The 23,571-nt window shown below is 44.7% G+C and overlaps 1 protein-coding gene across 1 annotated transcript in view; it reads right to left on the reverse strand.

Annotated features, from left to right (window-relative positions):
* The window catches only part of PPP1R42 (protein phosphatase 1 regulatory subunit 42), a 75,766-nt gene extending 63,096 nt beyond the window's left edge, over positions 1-12,670 (reverse strand). Inside the window, exon 1 of the mRNA XM_073632809.1 lies at positions 12,430-12,670. The gene's annotated coding sequence lies outside the window, so the exon portion shown is untranslated. The remainder of the gene's footprint in view (positions 1-12,429) is intronic.
* Positions 12,671-23,571: the final 10,901 nt, after the last annotated feature.

The following is a 23,571-nucleotide window of genomic DNA, read 5'->3' on the forward strand; positions in this document are numbered from 1 at the left end:
GGTTTTACATAAATAAAACCTGATCATTGTGAGCACCCCTGCTTGTGTTAAATGGTTTGTCTCATCCCTGTAAACTGATACATCTGAAAGAGAGCTTTTTCTTTTGAAAAACAACAGACTTACTTGCTGGACCGCCAGATGAAAATAGAAGAAAGGAGGCATGAAAAGGAAAATGAATGCAGCCATCCCATCTAAGAATTGGTAATCTTTAACATAATAAATGTTTGTTTTTTGGGTTTAAAGTGGTTGTAAACCCTTCCAATCCACTTTTTGCTACAAGTAAGCCTATAATAAGGCTTACCTGTAGCTACCTGCACGGTTTAGGAGATATCCCCTGTATCTGCACGTGCCGACGTCATGGGCACATGCGCACTGAAGCAATGACACGTACGGGGCATGGCCGGATGTGATCGCGGCAGGACGTGTCTCTCAGGAGCTCCAGCTACCATCCGGTAATTATCCTGAATTGCAACCGTCTGGCCACCGCTATCTAAATCTAATTGAGCCATTATCCTTGGGGAAGTAACGGAGCATCACACCATGCCGTCCTCTTACACTAAACGGCAGAGCAAACAACATGTACAGCCGCCGCCGGATCGGCGGCCTCTTCGCTCTCAGGGAAGCATGGAAGCTGGCTCCGCCCACTCCCTCCCTGACTCCTCTCCTGTATCAGCGACGCTGCACGCCAAGACAGTGGCGGTAAAGATGTCTCAACATGCTGCCCCTGTGTCTGGTGAACCGGAGAGCTCTCCACTGACGACACAGGAGATTGAGGTAGATACAGCGGCAATAACGGGTCCGATCTTGGAGGCGATTGCAGCTTCAAAATCTGAGCTGATGGGGCGTATTGATTTGCTGGCTTCTGAATGTAATCTCATACGCCATGACCTGGATAAGATCAGGGGCAGGCTTACAACGGCTGAAGATCGCATATCAGAGGTGGAGGATACATCTCATACACAGGGATCCCAACTAGCAGAACTAAAAGGAATGGTGGATGCTTTACAACGCAGAGCTGATGACGCGGAAGACCGCCAGAGACGAAATAATGTAAGAGTGGTGGGGCTACCGGAGGGGGCTGAGGGGACGGTCACGACTACATTTGCAGAACAGTTTTTCAAGTCCCTGTTGACACTTGGCGACCTTCCCCCCACCTATATTGTTGAACGAGCACATAGGGTCCCAACCGGAGCCAGGCCCTCCGGAGCACCACCGCGTCCATTTCTTGTCCGGTTCCTTAATTATAGGGACCAGGATATGATACTGGCGGAGGCCCGAAAACACCAAGACCTAAAGTTTGAAAACGCACGTATAATGCTATTCCCCGATTTTTCAGCGGAGACTCAGCGAAGACGTCGTTCCTTTACGGATGTGAAGAGAAGGCTCAGAGAAAAGGAATTAAAATATAGTATGTTATATCCAAGTCGCCTCCGAGTACAACACAAGGGTGCTGTCAGGTTCTTTGAGACCCCACAAGATGCGAGCGACTGGCTGGATCAAAACCTGTGAAGTACTGTTCATATATAGGAATGAAGCTCCTTTGTAACATCCCTTCTTATTTTTTATTCTTACTCCCCTCTCTTTTCCTGCTCCCCCCCCCCCGGTTTTTTTTTTTTTTGTGTGCACATTTGAAATAACTTCTTGCTGTGGCTGGACTGGGGGCGGAGCAGGGAGGCTCGGGGTCAGTTGATCCGGACAGTTAATATTCTTGCCTTCATAGATTACATATTTCCACTACTACTGCAGTTCCAAGGGCTGATGTTCTAACTAAGGACACAAAAGGCATTCTGAGAAGACATTGAACACCTGCTTTCAATCCATGTTATGCTCTAACTGACCCCGTGGGCTATCTACTCATGCTTTATTCTTTTTTTTTTTTTTTGTTATTCCCTTTTTATTCTTCTCCTTTTGGTCACTCGGTTGTACGTTTATATGTATGGACCACGTCTGGAGTTTTGGGAGAGAAGTCAGAGAGAGGGGGAAATTTTTTTGTCTCTCTTTTTTTTCTTCATCGTCATGCCGAACTATCGACGCTTTTGGTTAAACTCTTCACTGAGTTTATGGTTCAGGGATCAAGCTGCATACCGGACTTTTTTTGGTTTGGTTTTTTTTTTTGGCTAGGTTTTTAGTTTCTGGTATAACAGCAGGGGGGGTTAGAAGGGCAGTTGACCGGTACCATGCAAAAAGGAATGTCTGTACAATATGTATACTTAACACGTTCATGCTATTATGTTTATTCTGCACACCTGAGGATGTATATAAATCAGGGGTAACCCGAATGGTAGTATTATTAGCCTTATGCTATGGATAGTAAGATAAAAATAGTCTCATGGAATGTTAGGGGACTTAACAACAAATTCAAAAGGGCGGCAGTATTCCAATACCTCAAACAAGTTAAACCACATATCGTCCTCCTGCAGGAAACCCATCTGGAGGGCAGCAAAATCCTTTCCCTACGAAAACCTTGGATTCAAAAATCCTTACATTCCACTTACTCCACTTATGCCAGAGGGGTCTGCTATTCTAATAAGCAAAGCAATTGCGTGCACCATCCACCAGGTTTTCACTGATCCGGGAGGTCGATATGTGGCGCTAGTTATGGATGTTCTTTTTCAAAAAATACTGCTAGTGAATATCTACTTGCCCCCCCCATTTCAAGGGAAACTATTGTTTGATCTATTAGTAACCCTGGCACCCTACCTGCATTTTCCTGTTCTATTTATGGGAGACTTTAATACTATTCTGGACTCTGCTCTGGACTCATCCAACGTGGCTAGACCTGCTTCAGTAGAACTATGCTCTTGGGCATCTGTGGCGGGCCTAACTGAGATTTGGAGGTGGAAACAACCGGAAGAGGTGTCTTACTCACATTTATCTTCCACCCACAAATCCTCTGCCAGAATAGATTTTGCTTTTGGGAATGCATCCATGTTAAAGAGTATCCATGAGTCAAAGTACCTGGCTGGTGGAACCTCTGACCATAATCCTTTGCTGGTCACATTGGTTTTTCCCCAAGGGGGAGGAAAGGGGGGCTGGAGACTTGCTCCAGGTTGGTTACAAGAAGACCAGGTCGCTACTCAAGTTCAATCAGCTATAGATTCATACTGGGTAACTAATGCCAACTCCACTGACTCCTCTATGGTTTGGGATGCATTCAAAGCAGTAGCGAGGGGTGAGTGCATCTCGGCAATTAAGGCAGTCAGGAGGGATCATAATGAGAAATGCCGTATATTGTTGGATGAGGAAAGGGAACATGCTCAGAGCCAGGCTGATTCTCCCTCTGAGGCAGGTTATGTGTCTCTGTTGGAGAGCAGGAGGAAGGTGGCGTTACACTTTTCGAACCTGGCTCACACTGAAGCCAAACACAAAGCAGAATCCATTTTCGCTGAAGGTGACAAAAACGGGAAACTCCTAGCTAATTTAGCAGCTGACCAAAGAATACCGGTTAGTATACCAATAATAAGGAATGGGGTTGGGCAGATGATCTCGGACCCTATGGGTATCCTTGAAGTATTTGTAAATTTTTACAAGTCCCTATATTCACCTATCCCATCCTATAATATGGCTGAGCTGGAGGGGTTGCTTCAGAGTCTCGCCATGCCAAAACTGGCGGACAATGATGTGGCCACTCTAGATGACAAAATTTCAACTATAGAAATTGAGGCAGCCATACTTGCCTTTCCTCCACAGAAGGCTCCGGGTCCGGACGGTTTACCTGCAGATTTCTACAAAGTATATATGTCCCAACTGGCACGTAGATTAAATTTATTATACGCACATTGTTGGGAGCAGGGGGAATTGCCGGCCTCAATGATGGAAGCATATATGGTGCTCCTCTTGAAACCGGGCAAAGATCCAACGGAGTGCTCCTCGTATCGCCCAATTGCGCTGCTCAACATGGATCTCAAGATATTGACAAAGGTCTTGGCATCGCGATTGGCCGGGGTTATTTCAACCCTGGTGGATATTGACCAGACAGGGTTCATGCCTGGTATGTCCACTGATACGAACCTGAGGAGATTATTCACTCACTTACAAATATTGAATCCTGAGTTTTCGGCTGCAGTGGTTGTCTCAATAGACATTGAGAAGGCCTTTGACTCAGTGGATTGGCCCTTCATGAATAAAGTACTAGAGGCCATGGGTTTCGGTCCCGGGTTTCGTCGTTGGGTCTCGATGCTATACAGTGCTCCGAAAACGGCGGTGAGGCTTGGTTCCAGGGTTTCGGAATTTTTTCCCATAGGGAGGGGTACCAGGCAGGGGTGCCCTCTATCCCCCTTCCTGTTTGCCCTAATGATGGAACCTATGGCCAGGGCAATAAGACAATCTCAGGAGGTGGGAGCAATCACAGTGGGTAATATCAAAGAAAGTATTGCTCTATATGCTGATGACCTGCTATTGTTTCTTAGGGATCCTGGGCCTTCCTTAAGAGCAGCTCTTCAAATTCTAGACAAATTTACTATTTTCTCGGGACTTAGGGTCAATTGGAATAAATCCTCAATTCTACCACTAGGTCCAGATGCAAAAAAACTCTCAGACAATACAATGCCATTGCAGTGGGTTAATATAATTACTTACCTTGGGGTCAAAATAACAGCCAACCCTGATGACTATATATCTCTGAATCTCCTTCCAGCAGTGACCAAGCTCAAGCAAAAGATATTAGCATGGAAAAACTTACCCCTCTCGTTGTTGGGAAGGGTCAGCCTTATTAAAATGAAATTTCTTCCTGTGATATTGTATTTTTTACGGCATTGTCCGGTGTGGATCCCAGCTTCCTTCTTTAAGTCTCTAAACGGCATTATAGGATCTTTTATTTGGTCACCACAATCTCCTCGCATAAGTATCAAGATTCTGCAGGAGCCGTGGGGTCAGGGAGGTCTGGCACTACCTGACTGGCAGAAGTATTATCTGGCAGGACAGATGGTGTTTGCTAGGAAGTGGCTGAGGGCGGATGACGGTGATTCTGCTACGGTTGTAGAGGCAGCTCATCTGGGGTCATATGAGAGTTTGAGGTTAGCACTATACAGAGGTCAGAGATCTTGTCTCCCTTTAACAGACTCAATGAAGGCCACCATTAAGGCATGGGGAGTCACCACCGTCATGATGTCCCCTAGCTACATGGGAATATCACCCTCCACTCCACTGTGGATGAATCCCTGTCTCTCACATTTCTTCTCTTTCCCAGATCCTGCGCTGTGGGCATCTAGAGGCATTAAAGTGTTAAGTGATATCACCAGGGAGGGTGAGCTCTGTACTTTTGACCAGTTAAAAATTAGGCATGACCTACCCAATTCCTTTTTTTTTGTTTTCTCCAGCTACGCCATGCTTTTCAGGCTCAGTTTACTGGTCAAAGAATTGAATATGCGCCTTCAGCACTGGAATCCCTCTTGTCGGCAGAGGAATTAGACAAACCCCTATCCTCAGTATATAAATCCCTCTTTAAAAAAACACCCATAGGAATATCAAAATGTAGGGAAAAATGGGAACAAGAAATTGCTGGTATAGACGGGGAAGACTGGGATGACATGTGGGATCACCCATTTAAATATTTAGTTTCTGCAAGGGACCGTCTGATCCATTTCAAGTTCCTCCATCGAGTATATTTTACACCAGCCAGGTTGTCACGCATTTATTCCACAGTGAGCAGCCAATGCTGGAGGTGTCCCCATTCCCCCGCTGCTGCGGAACATATTTTCTGGAGCTGTCCGAAGATTCAGATCTTCTGGTCCGACATTACAAAGTGCCTCACAGAGGTACTGGGGGTGCCGGTCCCACTGGCTCCCCGGGTCTGCCTGATTGGTTTGGTGGAGGAGGTGGTCCCTTCCAGGGCACTTCGTACCTTATTGAACATTAGCCTGTTTTACGGTAGAAAAGCTATACTATTGAATTGGAAGAAGCCTGATGCACCTACATTAACATACTGGAAGGGACTGGTCAACTCGGTCATACACTTATATAAAGCTACTTATAAAGCCAGAGGTTGTGAGAAGAAATTTAAAAGGGTTTGGCAGGCTTGGCTAGACTCTTCGGATACAGTGGGTTAGGAAGGTTATAATGAATGCATATGGGTAACCAATTACGGCATAAAGCCTTGGTGAACAAACAGACCATTCAATGAAAAAGTCCCAATCTGTAAACACAATTACAGGGTGAATACCCCTATTGACTGTTAATTAAGCAGAGTAAAAATTCTGTCTTACCTTAAGATATTCATCTTTGCCTGGGCGATATATGGTACCGGTCGGGTTGGGGGAGGGGAGGGAAGTTAGTAGTATATGTTAGGTGTATTTGTGGTCTCGCATGACCGTTACTGATGTGGTATGTTGCCCATCAGTTGTATGTGTGTTATGTGTAACATTAAAAAATCAATAAAAAGAATTTTCAAAAAAAAAAAAAGCAATGACACGTACGTACGGTTTGCTTCAGTAAGTGTGCCGTTACCGGTGGCTCCTGCGCGCGTCCGTGGGAGTGATTCCAGCCAATCACAGCACCAAAGCCCGTAATACCCGGAAGTAGCTCCGGGGAGAAATGTCGCTGGCCAGTGCTGTGTAAAGGCACAGCAGTGGGGCTTCAATCTCATGTGTGTATTACATAATGAGCTAGTTTGCTATGCATACTAGCTCATTGTGCCTTTGTCCTGCAGGTCTTTTTCTTTTTTTTCCATGTGGCTTTACAACCACTTTAACCTCCCTGGCGGTATGATTATGTCAGGAATTTTGTACCAAAAGCGGTACAATTTTTTGCATGGAAATTTGGTGTTATGTATTGTAGGCCTGCAATTCTTAGTAATTACTTACTTAAACCTGACCAAACAAGGCTCTAATAGACATCCCAGATATGATAAAGTTTGAAACACAAAATCATGAATTATAATCAAATAAATAATATAATTTTATTCAAAAATGTAATACAAAATAATGAAATTTGTCAAACAAAGAAAATTCAATAAACATCCTGAGTTTGATAAATTTTGAAACAAGGTACAGCGCAAAGTCCAACGTCACAATCAGGAAAATAGAACCTGCTTTCTTTTTGGACTTTCTTTCCATTGCCATCTCTCTTGGAACAGCAAACCACGCACATCCTGGTAGGTGCTGCCTTTTTTGCGGTTGGCGGTATGTAGTCCATAAAGTGACAACCACTCAGGCGTTCTGGGTTGGCAACGTCAACAGCATGTCGTCCTGGTCTGTTCACAGCTACTGATGGCGTCTGGTGGTTGACAAAAATCTGCTCAGCCACCTTCCAGATGAAATCTGAATGAACAAGAGGCTTGTCACTCTTTGCTCTGTACAGCATATATGCGTTCCAAAGGCATTGTTCCAGAAGATGCCTAAAAATCTTCTTATAATATTTTTTTTGCTGTTTGCGCATAGCCGGATCAAATGTCATTGCCTGAACGGCTCTGTCGACACCTCCCATTGTATTATTATAGTCTATCACGACTTGCGGCTTCAGCACATCTTTTCCACCTTTTGTGTGGACCGTGGCAGTGGAGGTATTGTGCACAGTACTCATGAGACACACGTCCTTCTTGTCTCGCCATCGCATTGCCATCATCTTACCATTCTGCCAGGCAACCAGTTCTCCGATTTTTAGTTTTTTCTTGGCAAACATAGATGGCATGTCACGTCGGTTAGGCCTAACGGTACCATATGCAATAGTCTTGTTTTGTAGCAAAACCTCATACAGTTCCGGAGATGTGTAGAAATTGTCCATGGTCACACAATATCCCTGGTTCAGCAATGGCTCCAGCAGTATAAGGACAGATGATGTGGCCATCCCATAGCCGCTGTACCTGGGGTGGAACTTCGTGCCTTTACCGGTGTCCAGATATACCCAGTGGATGATTCGCTGAGTATGTAGGATTTGATGCCAAAAACGCGCTCTTTTAGATGCAATAAACTGTATCCAGCTTAGGCGTCCTTTGTAGGCCATCAAACTTTCATCCACGCTGACGTCCCTTTCTGGCACGTAGGTCTGCTGGAAATTGGTCACAATAATTTGCCATACCTCCCAGATTTTTTTTTAGTTTGGGTGCAGGATACGTGGCCTCACCAAATTCTTCATTGTTCGTGAAGTGGAAATACTTCATGATGAGGGAAAACCGGTATTCTGACATCACGGTGCCAAAAAACAGAGTGGCCAGTAACTTATTGGTGGTCCAGTACCATTTCTGGAGCGGTTTCCCCACCACCCCCTGAAGAATGATGAGTCCCAGAAACTGCCAGATGTCCTCTTTGGTCACTGGTTCCCACCTTCTGCTTCTGGAAAACCTGGCATGCAGCGTAGCGGATTGCTGCTCTTGGTAGCGATTTGTCTCTGTGACAATTTTTTCAATTACCTTCTCAGTGAGGAATAATTGCAGGTATGCCAGAGGGTTGTTACTCTCAACATCTACCTTCATCCCAGGTGATCCAGTGAAGGGAAATCTTGGGGGCGCTACCTGGTCCGTATCGCAGTCTATTGGGCACCAAGTGCGCACATCGCTGAGGTCAGGTGCAGGATCATCACCGTTGTCACTTGACAGACCAGTGTCAGATGACAAATCTCCCCACGACTCACTATCGCTCAGTTCTGCGAGCAACTCTGTGTTGCTGTCGCTGTCACTCAACTGGTCCAAAAGCGCTTTTTTAGTAAAGTGGAGCTTTGATGCCATGTTACAAAATTTTATGGGCACAAATGACAGAAAAATGACAGGCAAGGGGCACTGTACAGTATTCTTGAGTCAGATCTGAGATGATACACTGTAATCCTCTCAGATTACAATGTATCACCTCTTTTATGTGTGTCACTTTTGAATGTGTGTGTCACTTTTGAATTTCCCACCCAGTTCCGCTCCCATGCGCCGCTGCTGCTTGCAGGGAACGGAACTAGGAAGTCAGATGGCGTTCGGATCTCTCAGCGGTGATCTCGCCAGCGATCACAGCGGGGGACATCGCTGGATCGCCAGGAGAAGGTAAGGGGACTCCGCTGAAGGCTCTGCAACATTACCCCAAGCGTGACTCTGGGTTACCGCTCCTGGCAGAGAAAATCAACCCCGAGTCACGCTCGGGATTACCGCCAGGGAGGTTAATACTGCTTTAATCTTAGATTGCAGAAAGGTTTCTTTACTACTCACACTGGAATGTGATTCTTGTGCAGTGCCATGCAATTTTGACAGCCTATTCATTTGCACTGAATGCAAAATGCACAGGAACGTGGAAAAGGTAGCGCAAGCAGTACTTTTTCAGAATGCACGTCGGCATATTGCATGGTATTGCAATACCAAGTGATTTGGTGGCTGCAAACGCATTGCATTTTCGAGTTGCGTTTGGAGTGCCATTAACAATTCACTGCCATCCGCATGCAGATTGCAAAGACAGGGCGCGTTCACCTTTTGGAAATGTGCGTAGAACATGTCTTTCCCGCACTGCGTCTTGGTGTGAAGCGGCCCTTAGAGCAGGTAATATATGAAACCCCCTGGTGACAACTTCAAAAAACTTTTTGATGTCTTCCTCGGGAAGTAGAATATACAGGTCTATGGGAAAATCACTCACATACACACACAAGGCTGAGCTGGATGGACCTGGGTCTTTTTTTAAAGCCTTATAAACAATGTATCTAGAAGTAACAGTGCATCTTCTAGGGGCACTTTTATATTTGTATCTTTTTTCTCCTTTTAGGTAATATGTACTCCACAATACCCTTGAAGTGATTGTAAGACCCCTTTCACACTGGGGCGGTTTGCAGGCGGTATTGCGCTAAAAATACCGCCTGCAAACCGCCCCTAAACAGCCTCCGCTGTTTGTTCAGTGTGAAAGCCCGAGGGCTTTCACACTGAAGCGGTGCGCAGGCAGGACGGTGAAAAAAGTCCTGCAAACCGCTTCTTTGGAGCGGTGAAGGAGCGGTGTATTCACCGCTCCTTCACCGCTCCTGTCCATTGAAATCAATGGGACAGCGCGGCTATACCGCGGCAATGCCGCGGCTATAGCCGCGCTGTACGAGGGATTTTAACCCTTTTTCGGCCGCCAGCGGGGGTTAAAACCGCACCGCTAGCGGCCGAATACCGATGCAAGAACGACGGTACAGCATCGCTAAAAATAGCGCTGTTGTACCGCCGACGCCCCCACCGCCCCAGTGTGAAAGGGGCCTTAGGGTTCCTTTATTTTAAAAAAAAAATAACAAACACATCATACTTACCTCCACTGTGCAGCTCATTTTACACAGAGTGGCCCCGATCCTCCTCTTCTGGGGTCCCTCGGCAGCTCTCCCAGCTCCTCCCCGCATCAGATAACCCCCTGGGAGAAGCGCTCTCCTGGGGGATTACCTTGCGGGCGCGCTCCCGAGTCCAGCATTCGGCGTCCTTGAGGCTGAATGCAGGACTCTGCCCTGCCCACCGCATCATTGGATTTGATTGACAGCAGCGGGAGCCAATGACTGCGCTGCTATCAATCTATCCAATCAAGAGCCGAGAACCCCGGGCAGAGAGAGACAGCGCGTCCCCGTCGGGTCAAGTTCCAGGACTCAGGTAAGTAAAACTGGGGGGCGTCACTGCCAGGAGTTTTTTCACCTTTATGCAAAGGATGCATTAAGGTGAAAAAATACAACCCCTTTAAAGTGGTATTAAAGCCAAAATCAAAAATGTCATATATTGCAGCTTACCAATCATTAGATGGGGTGGCTGCATTTGTTTTCTTTTTTTAGGCATTTTCCCCTTTGTTTTCAGCTGGTGATCTGGCCAGTAACACACCTCCTGTGTTAGAGAGCCCCCACTCTGGATGAAAGAGCACAGGGGGTACCTTTGGACAGCAGCATTGTCAGTCTTAAATATACTAAAAAAATGTAAGCCAAACTCCACACTTTATAATCAGTTACAGCAGTTTTTTTTTTCCTTTTGGGATAAAGGTTTTACATAAATAAATAAAAGCTGATCATTGTAAGCACCTCTGCCAGTGTTAAATGGTTTGTCTCATCCCTGTAACTGACACATTCTGCTGGGGAGCTTGTTTTTTTTTTTTTGTAAAACAACAGACTTACTGGCTGGATCACCAGATATAAATAGAAGAAAGGAAACCTAAAAAGAACACAAATGCAGCCATCACATATAAGAGTTGGTAAGCTGCAATATAATAAATGTTTGCTTTTGGGCTTAATACTACTTTAACCACTTAGTGACCGTCCATCCGCATTGTACTGTGGGCGTTGTAAGCTAAGGGATGTACTGGTACGTCCCCGCCTACTTTTAGGGTTAGGGTGCATGCATGTGCGCCCCGCCCCCCGCCCAGCTCCCACTATGCTTGTACACAGTGATAGCCTGTTAGCAAGTTAGCAAGACTGTGTACAGTCTCAGCCCAGAGCTCTGTGTTGACATTCAACACAGAGCTCTGTACCCAGGGAACGATCTCTGTAAAGCAGGGATGAGAAACTTAGAGGTCATTAGTAAAAAGCAGCACACTTTTACACACATTGTTAGGCACACAGTTAACCCCTTCATGGTAACCCCTTCCCAGCCAGTGTCATTAGTACAGTGACAGTGTATAGTATTATTACTGATCACTGTATTGGTGTCGTTGGAGATGTGAGTGCTAGTTAGTCAGTTTCCCCCAGCGTCAGTTAGTGTCAGATTTTCCGCCGCACTATCGCAGTGCCATTATAAGTTGTTGATCGCCACCATTGGTAGTATAAAAAAAAAATTTAAATTCCAGAATATAGTTTGTAGACACTATGGGGGTTATTTACTGAAGGCAAATCCACTTTGCACTACAAGTGCACTTGGAAGTAAAGTCATTGTAGATCTGAGGGGAGCATACAAGGAAAATAAAAAACAGAATTTTAGCTTGCACATGATTGGCTGATAAAATTAGTAGAGCTTCCCCTCATTTCAGATCTTCCCCTCAGATCTACAGCGACTGAACTTCCAAGTGCACTTGTAGTGCAAAGTGGATTTGTCTTTAGCAGATCAAACCCCTATAACTTTTCACGCAAATCAATACACTTTTTTTTTTTTAATTAAAATTGTAGGAGAATACATTTTGGCCAAAGTTTATGAATGAAATTTTTCTTTTTTTTTATTGGATTTCTTTAGCAGAAATTTAAAAAATATTGTTTTTTCACAATTGTTGTCTTTTTTTATTTATATCACAAAAAAAAAACCCAGTGGTGATCAAATACTACTAAAATAAAGCTCTATTTGTGTGGAAAAAAATAATATAAATTTAGGTACAGCGTTGCACGACTGCGGAATTACCAGGGAAAGTAGCGCAGTGTAGAATAGCAAAAAATTGTCCTGGTCATGGAGGGGGTAAAATCCTCCGGGGCTGAAGTGGTTAAGAGGCCTGTGATAAGATCTGGACCCAACATGTATAGTTGGGACACTTTTAGGGAAAATAAGGGTCAGATCTCTATGGACTGTTGATCACTCTGCATACAGCATGGAATATAACCTACCATGTGGAGGAGGGTGAGGATCGGATCTCCAGCCCTGCACAGGACATACACTCCGTGTAATGAGTCGCCGCTCCTCACCTGTACACCGGCACCGATCTCCGCCCTCCCGGTGTTTGCACGATGTTGACAGTCCCGGGATCGGCGTTGGTTGCTATGGAGATGACGTCAGGCGCAGGCGCACAGAGACAACTTTGTCTAACTTTGCCAGACCTGGGGGTCAATGCTTGCTGGGCTGTGTGATACCTCCACAGTCCGGGCTCAGGCAGGTAGAAGGTGAATGATAGAAGCTGGCTCACCTCCATGTCCATGGCTGGATCTGTACAGTCACAACTACTGTAATGACCCATAATAGTTCCATATTGTCCTATACTGCACTGGGAGAATGTACCATCACACTGGTTGCTAATTGCTATAGGCAGCAAAACACTTCTTCCTACCACTTCCATACCAATTCCAGCACTCCTCTCCTACATGTGAAATCATTTTTTTTTTGCTAGAAAATTACTCAGAACCTCCAAACATTATATATATATTAGGGCTGTTACTAATTAAAATTTTCGTGCTCTATTAATCAATTTTTAAAAATCGATTAATCGTCTAATTTCGATTAATTATAACGCACATACAGATCCAACTACTTTTAGCTGATTTAGCACCGTTATGGCAACGACCGAAGCCGGACATAGTGGGGCATGGCTAGGACGTCACATGTCATAAACTCAGCCTCACCATGCCCATAATCTTAGCCTTACAGTGCCCATAATCGCAGCCTCACCATTCCCATAATGCAGTCTCACCATTCCCATAATCGCAGCCTCACCGTGCCCATAATGCTGTCTCACTGTGCCCATAATCACAGCCTCGCCGTGCCCATAATCGCAGACTCGCCGTGCCTATAATCACAGCCTCACCGTACCCATAATGCTGTCTCACCGTGCCCATAATCACAGCCTTGCTGTGCCCATGATGCAGTCTCACCGTGCCCATAATCGCAGCCTCACCGTGCCCATAATGCAGTCTCGCCATGCCCATAATCACAGCCTCACTGTAGTCAGTGCCTGTGCCTTGATTACACAGTCTGCGGGCATCTCCCGCTGTGTGTCTCGGAGCTGAGTGTGAAAACTTTGGCCGCGCTGTGAGAAGAGTCCCGCCCTTCTCCTAGATCAGCTTGTGTGATAGAATATTGCGTCTATGCGCTGCAGCCACAGCTTGGCCCAAACTGGCCCCAGGGCAGGCAGCCTACCGATCAAAAATATTAACGAGGAATTGATTGAATATTAACGAGGAAACGATTGAGGAATTAATCGTTAATTTCCGCAGCCCTAATATATATATATATATATATATATATATATATATATATATATATATATATATATATATATATATATATTGTAGCAGAAAGCAGAAACCCTAGGGAATAAAATGTCAGTCATTGCAACTTGTTATGTCACACAGTATTTGCACAGCAATTTTTTTCAAACGCAATTTTTAAAAACAAAACAAAACACTTTTATTAATAAAAAACAAAACAAAACAGTAAAGTTAGCCCATTTTTTTTGTATAATGTGACAGATGATGTTACGCCAAGTAAATAGATAACTCACATGTCACACTTTAAAATTGCGCAGACTCATGGAATGGCGCCAAACTTTGGTACTTAAAAATCTCTATCCGCGACACTTTAACATTTTTTTACAGGTTATCTGTTTGGAATTACAGAGGAGGTCTTGGGCTAGAAATATTGCTCTTGGTCTTAACGTTCGTGGTGATACCTCACATGTGTGGTTTGAATGTCGTTTACATATGCGGACGCTATTTACGTATGCGCTCGCTTCTGTGTGCGAGCACGCGGGGACAGGGGTGTTTTAATTATTTCTTTTTTTATTGTTTATTTTACTTAAATGTTTATATTTTTACACTTACCATTTAAAAACATTTTTTTTTATCACTTTTATTCCTATTACAAGGAATGTAAACGTCCCTTTGTAATAGGAATAGGGCATGACAGGTCCTCTTTATGAAGAGATTTGGGGTCTATAAGACCCCACATCTCTCCTCCAGGCTGGAAAGCCTGAGATAAAAAAAAAAACTAAAAAAATTAATGATCTAATGCTTTCCAGCCGAGTCCCCATCATTGTTTACTTCCGCCAGCCCGGAACATCGTGCCCAGGCCTCCGAGAGTCATAGAGACTAGGGAGGAGCTGAACACCCCCCTGTTCGGTTCGCACCAGAACATGTGAACAGGCAAAAAATTTGTTCGAACACGTGAACACCATTAAAGTCTATGGGACTCGAACATGAATAATCAAAAGTGCTAATTTTAAAGGCTTATATGCAAGTTATTGTCAGACCTGAAGGGCCTGGTATGGAATTTAGGGGGACCCCCATGCCATTTTTTTTTAAATTTTGGTTTGGGGTTCTCCTGTGGGGAATTCCCATGCCGTTTTTATCAATGAACTTTTATGTGTATTGTCGGACCGACAATTCATTATAGCCGCGAGTACTTTTAAATGACTTTTTTTTCTTTGAAATGTCATTTTGCTGTCAGACTGTTCTAAACACGGGAATCATGCGCCCCTTTACAGGCATACTATAGGCACCCCCCAGATACGAAATTTAAAGGAATATTACACTTTTATTGTTTCACTTTAAGCATTATTAAAATCACTGTTCCTGAAAAAACAGCGATTTTTAAAACTTTTTTTTGCATTGATACATGTCCCCTGGGGCAGGACCCAGGTCCCCAAACACTTTTTATGACAATACCATGCATATAAGCCTTTAAAATTAGCACTTTGATTTCTCCCATAGACTTTTAAAGGGTGTTCCACGGCTTTCGAATTTGCCGCGAACACCCCAAATTGTTCGCTGTTCGGCGAACTGGCGAACAGCCGATGTTCGAGTCGAACATGAGTTCGACTCGAACTTGAAGCTCATCCCTAATAGAGACTGCCAGGGACCATCTGGCCCTCGGTTTTCTCTATGACTAACTTCTGGCGCCAGAAGATTGCTTCTCCGGCTCACCAATCGCTTGGCGAGACGGTAGAAGCACTTGAGGGTGGCGGGAGGGGGAAATCCACTCCCGCTGCCTGTAAGAATGATCAAGCGGCTGAATAGCTGCTATAATTAGCTGCACTCATCATTTAGATATCACCACTGAAAGCCCATGACGTCATATGGCGTTCTGCGGTATGGATTTCTAAGAAAAAGTGTTTTATTTATTTATTTATTTTTTATTTATTTTTTTTGTGTGCAAATTATAATCTGTTAAATAAGATCCTATGTGAAAGAATTTATCTCCCTATATCTTTTATTATATGCTGCATCATTTGTTCTGTGCCCAGGGATGCCCCTTGCTGAATATTACAGATGGCAGTAGCAGGGATTACATTGTGGGGGATTACACTCCCTTCTTTTCCCCAGGTCAATTCTTTATAACATACAGTACTATTGTTATTAGGGTTCCTGTAAGCAAACACAGTCTGAGATCGGCTATTTAGTATTTTTTGGCTATTGTTTCAGTGCTTTGTATGGATGGCTTTCCACTATATTAATGCTGAGCAAGTCAGATTACATACAGCAGGTACATGAATTAGAGAGGAGCTCAGTTACACCGGGGAGCTTCTCCATGGTGAGCAGATACACTAACTTGTAGGAATCCCTTAGTAGAGGCCAGACAGCACATTATTCAGGGAGATTAAATTCCCTGATCATTTATAACCCACACAATCACTTTATTTCTGCTGTTACCAACCTCTGCTAATACTCTTCTAACACAGTTGTGGAATGGAATGTAATAATAGAATTGTTTTATGAAGTCTCAGGTTCTCGGTTTTATTCTGCATCTTTGTCTTCCAGCTCAGTAAGGTTTAGGACAGGAACACTTGATCAGGGGTAAAGTGGAACTTTATTGTTGGGAACATAGATTAGGGTTTGTATTCGGTTGCAATCCCATCGCATCTCAAAAATGCAGTTCCTATTTTGTGATCCACTTTTTATATACAGTATTTGTTTTACTCAAATATTGAATCAAACAAATGTATCTAAACCCTTTATTTATTATTGTGCTTAATAATAAACATTATTGAAACAGAAAATGTGTTTTGCAAGATCAAGCGTACTTCTGTGGATACATTTGATATTACAACTTGTGCTCTTGTGCTATTTGAATGCACCCTTGCTCATATATACACTTACACCCCCTATCATTATAAACATTGGAACTTGAAACCTTATTCGCTCCGGATAACCTCCCATTGGCTTCCCCTCTTCTCTTTTTTTTTTCTTCTTCCTCTTCTACTCCCTTCCTATCACCTCCTTCCTATAATTCTCCTTATGTCCTCGCATAAAGGTTTGACCATATTAGCTATTACCTACAAAACCATATTTTACGTTGTGTAAGTTAGGCCGGTTGGCCCTTTATTTTTTTAAATACCCTTTCCTGTTCGGTTGACAGGATATATGACATTGTTTATTTGCTATAAACCACCTGAAAAGGTTTCGATAATATACCTTCTATAAATGCTTCAATACTGTTATATAACATTACCTTTCAGTTTGCATCACAAGTCCTGTGTCATAATTCAGAGTTGTCAAACTGTGAGCATACTTGTCTTAATATGATCTGCCTCTGTTTTATAGGCATATATTGTAAACATTTTTGCTAATAAAATTGCTTAAAACATTGCAACTTTAGTAACTTAGAGCAGGGGCAGGCAACCTTAGAGAGACGGAGATCTTCTTGAACAACACTGATGAACTCAAAGATCACGGGGCACAGTGTCCTGTTGTTAGGGCCGGTTCACACCAGAACGTGGTGCTAGAAAGGCATGTTCAATGCGTGCTTCCTGCACCGTGTTCAAAATGCACTGCCTTTGTGATCTACTGCGGGTGACGATACACTGTTAACCCCAAATGTAAATCGCAAATGCAGTGGACATAATAAAAAGTATTACAAGAGAGTGCAGGGTTTTGGAGTGTGTAGCGCTCAGAATGCAGGGATCAGGAGTGTGTAGCGCTCAGAATGCAAGGATCAGGAGTGCGTTACACTCAGAATGCAGGGTTAAGGAGTGCGTTACACTCAGAATGTAGGGTTAAGGAGTGCGTTATGCTCAGAATGCAGCGATCAGGAGTGAGTTAAGCTCAGACTACAGGGATCAGAATTGCGTTACGCTCAGAATGCAGGGATCAGTAGTGCGTTACGCTCAGAATGAAGGGTTAAGGAGTGCGTTATGCTCAGAATGCAGGGATCAGGAGTGCGTTACGCTCAGAATGCAGGGATCAGTAGTGGGTTACGCTCAGAATGCAGTGATGAGGAGTGCGTTACACTCAGAATGCAGGGATCAGCAGTGCGTTACACTCAGAATGCAAGGATCATGAGTGCGTTACGCTCAGACTGCAGGGATCAGGAGTGCGTTACACTCATACTGCAGGAATCAGTAGTGCGTTACGCTCAGAATGCAAGGATCAGGAGTGCGTTACGCTCAGAATGCAGGGATCAGGAGTGCGTTACACTCAGACTGCAGGGATCAGTAGTGCGTTACGCTCAGAATGCAGGGTTTGGGAGTGTGTTGCGATCAGAATGCAGGGTTAAGGAGTGTGTTACGCTCAGATTTCAGGGATCAGTAGTGCATTACGCTCAGAATGCAGGGATCAGGAGTGCGTTATGCTCAGAATGCAGGGATCAGGAGTGCGTTAAACTCAGAATGCCGGGATCAGGAGTGCGTTGCGCTCAGAATGCAGGGATTGGGGGGGGGGTGATGAGGATGGTGGTAGAGGACACTGTTATGGGGGTGGCCCTGCCCATAACAGTGTCCACTGCCCCCTTCACATCACCACCGCCCCACACACTCACACAAAGAAGTGTCCCCCCGGCCCTTCCCTCACATAGCATCCTACCTGTGAACACATGGGAGCGAGAGGCAGTTCTGGACAGGGGGCGGGAGCAGGAGCTGGCCAAGTGACTTTTCATATTAACATGCTGGTGATTGGTTGCTTAGGACCTAGCAACTAATCCCCTGCAGATTAACTAGTAAAGTTAATTTGGCCAGCTCCACCCACTGCCCTCCATCCTGAGCTGTGCTGCCTCTCCCTCTCTGCTGTTCACTGATGACAGCGGCGGAGGAGGCTGAAGGGGAGGGACAGAGGAGGACCGAAGGCTCAGCAGAGGAGGCTGAGAGCAGAGGGAGGACTGGCAACTAGCAGCAGGAGGCAGAGGTCGGTGGCGCAGACCTGTTCCCGGTCTACCTGTCAACTACCTGCGGTCCACAGGTAGCCCGTGATCGATGGGTTGCCAACCTTCCGAAAATCATATACGGCTTTTGAAGCACTCGTACAATAATCTGATTAATCTGATCGTTAGTACACAGCTTTCGATAGCCGATCATGACAGTTCATCTGATATTATCCAATGGTGCAAGCACGAATCCCAGATCGTATGGTTTTTGTTTAATCAGTTCAGTTGTCGTCCGAAAATACAATACAAATATAATACAAAACATGACATCAATTCCGATTTTTTTATTCTATCGTACGAGAATTTTCGTAACTTTAGTAACCTCTTCATTTCGATATGAGATTAACATGCAGAAAGAAAACAGACAATCATTCGTCTGATAATCTCATTGTGTGTATGAGGCATAAGGCAGGCCATACATGTTCGAATCTCGTCCGGTTCAGCAGGAAAGGCTTAAAGTACCAAATTGACAGATCGATCAAATTGGGACAACCAGTATGCCAGGTCTTACTAGCGGCTGCTATACTGTAGCTGACACTGTCTTCTCCTGGCAGGGAGGCTTCCCCCACCACCCTGCTAGGAGAAGACAATGGCAGGAGGAATTCCTGCATCAACACTGTCTGTGTTGATGGGAGAATCTAGCACATTTCTTTCCTGCAACTCATGGTTATAGGAAATAAATTAGCTCTACGTAAGCTGGCCTAAGGAACTATTGCTTTACAGCAGGGGTGCCCAACTGCTGGCCCGCGGAGCCCTCTGATGTGGCCTGCGACCTCCTGCTCTGGGATGGCGAGTCGGGAAGCCCAGATCACAGGTTTCCGCCCCACCATTTCAGAGCATCCATGTAGAGAACCGAGCAGGCAGTAGAGGAAGCATGCGGCTGCAGTAGAGAGCAGAGCCAATGCTTCCTGTATAGAGCGGCTCCTGTCACAGGTGGAGTGATACCAAATGCACTCCGCCTGGAATAGCAACAGCCGGCGATATCTGCAGGGTGATTCTTGAAGTGAAGATTGTGTTTAAAGGTCATTTTTTTATTTATTAAAATCACATAGCAATGGGCATATCTGTTCTCTGCACTGTTTACTCTGGGTTGCTTTTTAACTGATCCGCGGGTGTATCTCAGTGCACCTGCAGGTTACCTGCACTGAGCCATAGATTTCTGTTATTACCAGTGAATTTGGTGCACTTCTGAATGCAGGAGTTTTGGTGTGCTTTTAGAAAGTGCTCCACACCTGCAGGATATAATAGAATTCCATGGCAAAGTGCAGCTAAGCTACAGGAAAGCCACAGGTTCACTGCGCTGCACCTGAGGTGTGGGTAAACTGCAGTGCATCAGTGTGAAAGCAACCTTTGGCCCCTCTCACATGATCGGTCCAATCGTAAGTTTTTCAGGTGGACCCAATCGGACTTTCCAATTATCTCTATGGTGGCCTCTTGTCTGTTTACACCTGCCTGCCTACCTCCAATCCAACCCACTAAACATAAAAAAAAACAGAAGGGGATCCGTCCCCTTCCGCCTGGGCAGATATGATTGGAGGGCCCATACAGTAGATCCGCCTGTGCCCATGTCCGCTCTCCATATGTTTAATGAACACGGACCTGTCATCCGCCAGCTCCACTCATTGTGGTCCACAACCTTTTACCAAGTCACTTAACTGGCCTTCACTCTTCAAAAAGTTGGGCACCCTGATTTACAGCATAACAGAAACACAACATCCTTTTTTTTCTCCTAGGAATGGTAGAATACTGTATTTTTACTTGGAACATTGAATTTCAAGCTAAGTACAAGCTGACATTGGAACACTGGAGAGTGGAATATACCGTACTGTAAATTATTGTGGAGATTTTTTTTTATTTGAGATGCTTATCAGTTTTTAATGTCATTGGTGTGGTATATTTGTATGAGTGATGTATACTGGAGATATCCAGAGTTATCTTTATTTCTGTATATTAGAAATCAGTTTTGGGTAATCACCAGAATCACAACCTCTGCTAACCTTGTTATGCCTGTTCTAAACATTCGTTTTAATATGTGAACATTTTTATAATATTTATGATAATAGTATAGTCTAAACACCTTTTTACTTTGTGCCCTCAATGCTTGATCTATGACATAATATCATTTTTAAAGTGGTTATAAATCTCAGATATGAAATATGAACAAAGCATTTCCCTCTATATCAATGTTTCTCAACTCCAGTTCTCAAGATGCCCCAACAGGTCATATTTTCAGGCTTACCATTATTTTGCACAGGTGATTTGATGAGTTTCACTGCCCTACCACAGCCGTTTCATTTGAGGGAAATCCTGAAAACATGACCTGTTGGGGTGCCTTGAGGACTGGAGTTGAGAAACACTGCTCTATATTGTGTGCTTGTCTCAATTAAGAGCACTAAGTGTCACTTTTGTCTACTGACTCATTCCTCTTCTATCAACATGAATAATTTCTGGCACGTTTTCCTGACACCAAGAGAAAAATGGTGGCAGGGGAGGGACCTCCAGCTGATTGACAGCCTTAGCCTCTGTTCCAGTGAGCTGTGTGGAGGGGGGTCCCTTCCCTCCAATCAGCTCTCAGAGCTCTACTCATTGAGCTTTTCAGAGTGTAACTTAAACTCTGCCCCCTTTTTTCTGAACTCTCAGACAAGCTTTATAATTCAGCACTTTGAATGGATACAGAAAGGGCCATCTTTAATATTGATTGGACCCTGGGCAAATATTTTCTTGCCCTCCTCCCCCGCTCTAGGACATACAATAAATAGCAGCAGCTAGACTCAAAATCAATTTATTATAGCTGATCAGGCAGCGATTGTGATTGGTTGCCAGAGATTACAGCATATCATTACCGCTCACTGATTGGTTGCTCTACATATGCAGTGCAGGGTTGAGGAGTGCGCTATGTATGGAATGCAGGGTTGAGAAGTGCAGGCTTGAGGGGTGTGCTACGTACAGAATGCAGGGTTGAGGGGTGCGCTATGTACAGAGTGTGGGTTGATGGGTGCGCTACATACAGAATGCAGGGTTGAGGGGTGCGCTACATACAGGATTAAGGGGTGTACAATGTGCACGGTTTAGGGGTGCACTATGTGCAGAGTGCAGGGTTGAGGGGCAGGGTTCAGGGGTGCGTTATGTGCAGAATTGAGGGGTGCACTGTGTGCAGAGTTGAGGATATGCCATATGTGCAGGGTTCAGGGGTGCGCTATGTGCAGAGTGCAGGGTTCAGGGATGTGCTATGTAAATAAAAAAAAAAAAAAAGCTGCGCTATATATTAATAATCAAAAAAATGTGACCTAAAAGATATTCATAAAATAAACATGGACAACTCATAATGTCACACCAATAGATGAATAATCACAGGTAAATTGTGCTGAATAAACATAAAAGTGAATATATTAAATACAAAAATATATGAATAATAAATATATGATAGAGTCCCGTCCAATGGGCTATTTAGAAAGAAATCCCACTAAAAGTGCAGTTATTAGTGATTGTCCCAGTGATGATATCTTAGCCCTTCAAACGTTAGTGGCAAACGTCCACAACACCATAGGAGATATGGTAAAGTGCGATAGAAAAGTTCCTCCACCAGTGATCTCAATGCCGCTTACCAGCTTTTTAAATCTCTTTTTTAAGGAGATCGTGAGTGCCTGTGGCTCTTATCCCCAGCCATCGGTCTTTAAAACTTGGATGGCTAGACGTCACCGGACTCTCTATGTGGGATGTCCTCTGTGGTAGTAGGTACACACAGTCCTCAAGCTTGCTGCAGGTTCAGCTTCAAACTGGGCTTTGCTACTACACAAGGTATTCACTTGCAGCAAGTCTCGCTATGTGTAGAGTGCAGGGTTGAGGGGTGAGCTATGTGCAGAATGCAGGGTTGAGGGGTGTGCTATGTGCAGAGTGCAGGGTTGAGGGGTGCACTATTAGCAGGTTTGAGGGATGCGCTATGTGCAGAATGCATGATTGAGGGGTGCATTATGGGCAGAATGCATGGTTGAGGGTGCGCTATGTGCAGAATACATGGTTCAGGGGTGTACTGTACAGCCAAGTCCCCCCCCCCCCCCCCCCGGTACAAAGCTCTCCTCTCCTCTGATTCCATTTCAGAGCTCATCCCTCTCCTCCCCAGTACAGAGCTTTCCGCAAAATTCTCTCCTACCGGCTAGAAAACAACAGAGTGGTGCTGCAGAAGAGCAGCTACAACTCACAGCATATCCGTGCAGGCTGCCGGTCTCTGGAGCAGCTTCCACCTGTGTGGATGCCCCGCCCCCTCCCTCCTCTGCTCTTACAGAGATCGATGTGTGGAGCAGGGAGGGGTCGGAATGGCAGGGAGAGCAGCGCTCCTCTCCCGGAGGACAGTAGCGAGTAGCGAGCAGCCAGCGTGACTAGCGCCAAAGGTGGCAGAACTCCAGACCCCCGACGGGCAGCAGCGTGGGCTCAAGGGGCAGCTGCTTTGGGCCCCCAAACAATGACTGGACCCAGGGCAGCTGCCCTTTTGCCCAGCAAAAAAGACTGCCCTGGATTTAGAGAAGACAAGACTGCAGATAGACAGGTACAACTTATGTAGGAGGATTTATTTCATCACTGTGTATCATTTGAGGCCAGGCATTTCACTGGGTATATGTAAGTGTTTACAACCACTTTAATGTAGTTTATACCCTAAGAGAACTGTTAGCACCATAAATGTGCACTATATACCTTTTAGATTTCATTGGTTAGGTTTAGAAATGTTCAGCATGATATTATCACAATACTTGTTATTTTTGACGTCCTTATTAAAGTTCCTGCAGGTACAGAAAATTACCAACTGATCTGCCAGAAATGCACTTAGTTATTATATCCTGTTGTTAACTAACAAAACACAACTTTTTTTTGGACTGACTAGTGTCAGCCCAGTTGTCTTTTACTAAACT

Source organism: Aquarana catesbeiana, linkage group LG05, assembly GCF_042186555.1.
Source record: "Aquarana catesbeiana isolate 2022-GZ linkage group LG05, ASM4218655v1, whole genome shotgun sequence".
Lineage (NCBI taxonomy): Eukaryota > Metazoa > Chordata > Amphibia > Anura > Ranidae > Aquarana > Aquarana catesbeiana.